This window comes from Heterocephalus glaber, unplaced genomic scaffold, assembly GCF_053883595.1.
Source record: "Heterocephalus glaber isolate CG9 unplaced genomic scaffold, H.glaber_assembly_v1.0 deba00001613, whole genome shotgun sequence".
Taxonomy (NCBI): Eukaryota; Metazoa; Chordata; class Mammalia; order Rodentia; family Bathyergidae; genus Heterocephalus; species Heterocephalus glaber.
In genome coordinates, this window is record NW_028258384.1 from 1501635 (window position 1) to 1509312 (window position 7678).

At 38.5% G+C, this 7678-nt stretch overlaps 1 pseudogene; it reads right to left on the minus strand.

The window, feature by feature from the left end:
• Nucleotides 1–1561: 1561 nt before the first annotated feature.
• On the minus strand, nucleotides 1562–7305 carry LOC101712248 (embigin pseudogene; annotated as a pseudogene).
• Between the last annotated feature and the right edge of the window lie 373 nt (nucleotides 7306–7678).

Consider the following 7678-nt stretch of genomic DNA (forward strand, 5'->3'; position numbering starts at 1 on the left):
TCAAAAATTTGAGTATGTAGTGTATATGATAAGAAATTGTGAATTGATGAGACTTAAGTAACACTTCATCAGCATTCGAAGATACTGGTACTTAATCCTTTGATGGAAAATTTGCCTCCAAATTTGAAGCTGGAAAGTCACTGGAATAACTGAAAAAGAAACAATACATAGTTTTTTAGATTTTCAGTACGTGTGTCAAAAGTTGTGTACAAAGTGAAGTGTCTGTACTGATCCTCAACACAACCAATAAAATCTAAAATGTGGAAGACAAAAAAAAGATACCACCTAATTTTCACTACTAGAATCTTATTTTCTTAGCCAATACCCATGGTACAAATTACTAAGAGCATTTTTTCTAAATCATTGAGTTCTTCCTCAAACTTTAATCTCCAAATCCTTGAGAACTATTTTTTTTGTGGCCATCTGAAGCCCTTCTCTGCTTTTGGTTGCTCTTAACGCTTTTGCCCTGCAAACAACAGGACACTGGGGCCTGTGGCACCATGGACACCTAGTCTAGTATATTGCAGCACGATTTTCATATTTCCTTTAAAGTTATTGGCAACTTCCATGTACATCCAAATTTCATTTGATTTGATTATAATTCACTTACAAAATATTTCAGTTATATATGCAATAGAAACTATTCTACTTTTGAAGACCCTATCTTAAGGCATTTGCAAAAATAAAAAGTACTTTAATACTTCTAGATTTCAGTCAAAAGAATTATTATTGTAAAGCATTAATAGCACATTTTTATATATTTAACCAGCCATGGATACAAACAAGCTAGCTTAAAAGGAAAAAAATCAGACACCAGGAAATCATGAAGCACAGAAGGATCCAGCAGACAGTGTTACTATCATTACAGGGATCCGCAACCCAAAGCATCAATACATCTACACCTGGAGAAGTCCAACCTCCAGGGCTTATAAAACAGATTCAACAACAAAAATGCTCTACTTAAAGATAAGTAGCACTTTGGCTTGGAGTGGGAAAGACTGGGAGAGTTGCTTTTATAGCAACCATGCTTTGGAGCAATCATATTTTGGTTTTTTTGTTTTGTCTTTTTTGGTGTTTGTTTTTGGTTTTGTCTTTTTCAGGTATTGGTAACCGAACCTGGAACCTTGCATGTGGTAGGCAAGTAAGTGGTCTAATACTGAGGTACTTTCCCCAGCTCTTTTTTTTTTTTTTTTTTAAGACAGAGTCTCACAAAGTTGCTGGCTTCAAATTTGTGATCTTTCTGCCTCAGCCTCCTGAATAGTGGAGATTCCAAGTGTACACCACCATACCCAGCTAAAAACAAGGTTTAGTTCCTTGCTTTAAACCATTATTTATGGATGAAAGATATGTCTTACTTGTAGAGATTGTAACTACCATTAGCAAAAGCAAAGTATTAGTTTTTCAATATCAGAGAAGGATGAACTTTACATGAAATTGTTATATAAACTTCTTACATACTAAGCATGACTAGAAAGCTTTTTAAGACAAATGGTAAGACTCTTTTTAGTAAGTTCTTTGGTCATAAACAGGTCTTTAGTGACACGTGTTCTATCAACTATTATTTTGCTGGTGGCTTTTCTGCTACTAACTGATTTTGCTGATGTCCCTTAAAGACCAAGACAAAATTAATTACTCTGGGTTACAGCTCACACAATGTATTTCACAAAGTTTACCTTGCTTTAGTACAAAACAATTACACAATTAAAATATACCTTTAGATCTGAGATAGCATATATTATTTATGAAGCTACTGCTGTGCATGTTGCATAAACGTTTCATCTTTTAAAAAATAAAAACTCAGATTCTCTTAAAAGCTGAATCACATAGTCTTTGTACATCTTCCCAAGGTGCTTGATGTAATCTTTTCCATTCATTGGCTCACAGATTCATTTTTTCTTTGCCTGGGGACATTATTTTCTACACCATTGCTATCATCTGACTTCAGCTGCTCAATTTGTTCAAATTCTTTTCCTTCATCTGGGTGCTTCTTTTTCTTTTGTGTGTACACTTCACAAAGCAGAATAATAACCACTAAAACAACAGCTTCAGCAATTATTGCAAGAAATGGTTTGGGGGCACCAAAAAGCTCAGTACAACAAGCTCAGGCTGCTTCTTACTCTTGCCCAGCTGGAATACTGCATGGCACCAGTAGGACACCCCCCCATCTTCTTCCAGAAGATGCTTTATCTTCAGCTTTGTTTCATTGCTGTGTGTTCCACTGACAACATACTTATTCATGTGAACATCGATAGGAACCTGTACACTCCCATTACTTCTGTACCAGGTCCAGTGTGAAGGAAAGCAATGTTGACATTTACACACCAAGACAGTAGAGTCATCCACATAAGTGATTAATGGCTTGTTTTTTCCATGAAGTTCAGGAACTTTGATAGTAAATGTTCCCCTTTGTTCCTTTCCTTCTTCAAGGAGACAAGAATAGCTTCCCATTTGTTTGCTGTTAATGATGGTGATCGTGTACTTGATATACAGAGTGTTTCCTGTTATAGTGAGAGAAAAATTCTTAAGTAGCTCATCATCCTTTTTCCAAGTCACGTTGACTGAATTCAAATCCCCTGAAGTTGTGTACTGTCAGGTGAGAGTGATAACAGAAGAACTTTCCAACGTGATATTTTTTTCTACTGGCATACTGGAATGTTCAGTTAGTGATATGTTATGACTCTCCAAGGAAAGATTACAGTATTTTCCCATCATTTCTTCTCGAACAGGTAGACTTGTAAAAGGTGAATCTGCAGGGCTGCTGTCCACCTCGCCCCTGCTTCCCACTGCGAGGAGGCACAGCAGCAGGGGCGGTGGCGGCGGTGGTGGTGGCTGGGCCGCTCATGCTCTGTGCGCCCTGAGTGGCCCTGGGCCAGGTACCCTGGTGCCAGCGGGATGCTGCGGTTCCAAAGAGGCTGCAGCTCCATGCCTCGCCGGCAGCCAGTGTTCTCGTAAAGGACAATTTTATTCCTGTGTCTCTGTTTTTGGAGACCTCCTAGATATATTTAAAAATAAAGAGAACTGATAACCTCAACAAGGACACTGGATAACTTAAGGAGATCAAGTGTAACATAAAAGGCTTGATCTTTTCAGACACGGGTAGGTATCCAGGAAATATGAGCACAATGAGAAGAGGCATCATAAACAGAGAACAAGGATGTACATTATTTTAAAAGGAATAAATCTTGTAGCTGCTTGGTATAGAATGTATCCTGACTGTGGCTGACAAGTAGGTGATTTTCCCTCAATACTCTTACTTTATGGGTTTTTTTTTTTTATCACTACACGATAGTTAATTAGTTATCACAGAATCAGAAAAACACTTATTTAAAAGGAGAGATCTGGAGACCAGTGGTTTCTAGGATTGGACACCTGTGAAGAACTTATTTTAATTTCTCTGAAAAGAATCTCTACACACTTGTAGCTAATTAATTATTTTCCCCTTCTATTTAGTGCTCAAAGTTTTGTGTTTTTGAAATGGCTGTGTCATGAGTGAACCAAAAGATTTTTATGGATGGGCTATGTCTTAATTTTTCTGAAGTTTAGCTTTATGATTATGTCATTATTTTATACTACTTTTGGTTATTTTTTTCTGCTGAGTGTTTAAGACCAAGTTAAAGTGAGGGACAGGGATTTAGCTCAGTGGTTTTGCTGCCTGCTGCAAGGACTGGAGTTCTATCCCTGGTCCCCCCCCCCCCCAAAAGTGAGACCTGTGTTAATCAATATGACCCTCTTGTTATCTACCAAGGTCAGTTAAGTCTTCCCAGGCCATTATTTTGGAATCAAGCATAGAGCCTCTCTGCTCCTCTGTCAGTGTCAGCCATCAGGATGGGTTATGGCCTTACTTGACCAAGTTCCTTTCAGTGAAAGCATTGGAGATTTTTTTTCTTGGTGACCTTCCTTTGGCACACAGTACATTGTCCTCTGGTGTCCAGCAATCTCCCTGTTTAGGAGGTTGAATGACTTACTAAAGATGTAGTATCCTGTAGAGAAGGTTCCCTCATGTACTGGATCTTTGTTGACCTTGAGGGGCTGGGGCCAAAATATTGGCTGTCCTCATAGCCCAGTTACCTTTTTAGTTTTGGTCTCCAAACTTTAGTTGTTGAAGACCCAGAAGAGAAGGTCAATAGCATTAGCATTGTAACAAAAGTAATCAACTTAACTATTATAATTTTACCTGAATAACAAGCATTTTGGAATTTAAAATATAGAGAACTGTTATTGTTATCAGTCATGGTTGTTTTAGTAGTTGAATTCCTGTAGAATATTAACAGAAAAAGAGCCACAAATAATATTTTAACATGACAATTATGATGACTTTACCTTTGTAACACATTTAAATGTCCATCTTGATATAAAATAGCCATTGTTAAACATACTCCTTTTTTTAAAAACACCAAAAGTTTTTATCTAAATTATTATCTTTTGATAGGATACCATCTAAAGAAAATATCTCAGCCCATAAATGTATTTGTTATCATAAATAGCTGGAGTATATGAAAAAGGCAAATACCTGAATAAAAAGTAGGTTACTATCATAAACAAATATTAGAAAACCTGTACAGTCAGGAAGTATAAATACATTTAGTACACTAGAAAAAATAAAACCTTGTTATTGTTGTTTTTTACAGGATATTTAGTCCTTTGAAAATGACCAGTGTAAGCATACCATAATAGCATATTTAGAATTTATCCCTTTGATGACAACTGATGTAAAAATAGTATAATAATATATTTAAGTAATATTTATTGGTAAATATTTCCATGTGGCCACTCCTTTGTTCACCAAGTGGAGCATGCCTTGAACTTAATAACCTTTATCTATAAATAAAACAGCTGTGTGATTGGACAATAAACAAAGATATAAGAAAATTTATAAAACTAGAGTGCACTCAAATATATTTAGCCTGATGGAATTATAATATCTTTATAATTTTTAGGTTTATAATTATAAATAAGACTATTCAAAACTTTTTGTAAGTCAATTAACAGAGATGCCTTGTAGAATTAGAATCAGAAGGAATGAAAACTCTATTCCTGTAACCAACAAGCAAACATATATATTTCCTTCATAAATCACTTTTGCACACCTTCTTGACATACCTAGGCCTTTTGGTCTTGTCCTTCTAACAAGACAAACATATAAAATCCTTTTATATCAAAAATATATGTTTTACTTATAGCTTTTTAAATATTTTGCCTTTGACTCACTATAAACCTTTTATAACAAATTGCCTTTAGCTGTTAAAATTTTAAAGTGTCCCCCCTTTTTTTTTCAGATTGTTACACTTTAAATTTGGTTGGCTGCCTATAGAACTGTAGTAACCTTGAATTTTTTATCAACAAAGTACAGAGAAGAGCAAGTTAACCCTATAGTTACAGTTTAAGAATGTACAATGTACAAGAAATGTTTTAAGCACACCAATTAAACATCAACTCAAATTGAAACAAAAACATTTATCAATTAGCTAAAATTTGTAACGATTTATCTTGTAAAATCTCTTGATATCTGGTAGAGCACAGTTGTAGTTTCTCTGGTTTTGTTTTGGGGTAACAGCACTCGCCTTGGCTTTTAAAGTCAGGAGTGTTTTTTCTCACTATGTTTTGTGCTCTTCAGAGCTTTTTTAGCTGTTTTTAATCCATCACTTTTTTTTTTTTTAGTTTTTAAAATCTGAGTGCAAGCCCTGCTCAACCCTCTTAAACCTTTTTTAGCTTTTTAAAAAAATATCAGAGGCTGACTGAGAGGTAAAGTGAGTGTCAGCCTGGGAGGTAGAATTAACTTTGGTATATTTTTGAAGGGTGTCAGTGAGCTGTGACAGAAACTGTCAGATTTTTTTTATGGATCTGAGTTACTTTTTAGTCTTATCAAAGCTAACAGACTTCTGAGCTGTCTTTTTTAAACCTTTTATGAGGCAGAGAGTCATATGGTCTCTGCAGCCTCTATCTGCCTGGCGTAGCTGAGAGTCCCATTGTGGGTCTCCTCCAGGAGGGCCTGTGTTCCCACTGGCTTGGTGTTATCAGCAGGATAAAATGTATCTGCTGTGGTTTGGGCTGCCATCCAAACTCTTTTCTTATCCTGGAGAAAAGGGTAGAAGCTGACCTCAGTATCATATAGATATTGTGTCAAGTCAGATCATAGGACAGAGTCAAGTAACAAAATTTTTTGATATAGACATCAGGATCAGAGAAGGAGCCCAAGCATTTTTTAATTTGAGAAAGATCAGAGAAAGAGGAGGGGACATGTACTCTAACAATGTCCTCAGTTCTGTCAACCTCTCAGAGAGGCATCTGTGTGGCTGGGGCTGATGTTGGAAGGGGGGGGTAGTGAGAAGAATAGGTGCAGGGTGGGGAAATGCAAGATAATGGAGATGAGGGAGGAGGCAAGGGAGGGTCACAAGGTGGTGGAGACAAAGAAGCACACAAAGAGATGGAAGAAGAGCTTACAGGGTTATAAGGTGGGGGAGGTGTGAGCAGTGAGTGATTGGCTGGATGGAAAGCCTCAGAATCCAGAAGGGTGGAATTGGGAAGGGTGGATGGCAAAGCTTGGGCTAGGAGTGCTTGAGAAGGAGAACAGGTTTGACATAGGGAGGATCAAGAGTGTAGGTAGAAAAAGGCTTGTATGTAGGGGATTTCTGACCATTTGCCATTGTGCTGACAGAAGTTGTGTAAATCACACAGTATGTTAAAATCGAAAGTGCCATTTTTGGGCCATGGAAACCCATTGTCTAATTTATACTGAGGCCAAACATGATTACAATAGAAAACAAGTCTTTTTGGCTTAAAGTCTGGTCCCAACAATCTGATAGGTTTGAGTTGTGCTAGGAGGCAGCCCAGAGGTGTTGGGGGGGTTGGATTTTTGGGCCCCCATGTTAGAGCAGGTGAGGAGGAGGCAGCTCCCTGGGAGAAGGACAAAGGGGAGTAGCGTCCTCATCTCCTTTGACAATCTCCAAGTGAGTCTCCCAGAGAGAGAGAATGAGAGGAGCTGGGCTGATGGGGCATCCCCCAGGTGCATGGTCCTGGGCCCAGCAGCCAAGGGGGTTTCTCTGACCAAGCACTTGGATTTCTGAGAAGTCCCCAGAGGGAGAGAGTGAGAATGAGACAGAGAACCTGACGAGAGGGAGGCTGAACTCCCTACTCACCCAGACACTGGTGACTGGTGTGGATGTGTAGCATCAGCAATAGCAAAGGCAGAAGGCCCTGAGAGGGTCCTGGCTTGGCAGATATGGTCTGGTGAAGATGGCCAAAAGGCCAATTGACCCCGATCCAAGGGGAATCATCCCTTAATGGACCATCTATCATCTGAGTCATGGCACCAGAAATGTCAGGTAAAAGGCCAAAAACCAAGATCAGACCAGGCCAAAACAAGCCTTTATTGTAGGGATAATCTGCTGGGCTGTCTCTGAACAAAAGAGAGACAAAAGCAATATGGCCAGGACAGCAAGTGCCTTTTATAGGAGTGGGTGTGGGGCTTGTAGGAGCTGAGGTGGGGTTGAGTGAGGTAGTGGCTAGGGAGTGGAGGAGCCTGTGACATCACTAGTTGCTAGGAGGAGAGCAAGTATTAGGTTACTCTTTTGGTGGGAGTAGGGGCATTTTGGAAAGAAGGTAGCTATTATATATAGCAGCCATCCTAGATTGGAGGGAATTCTATCAATTACACCATAATGATAAGATTGATAGTGAG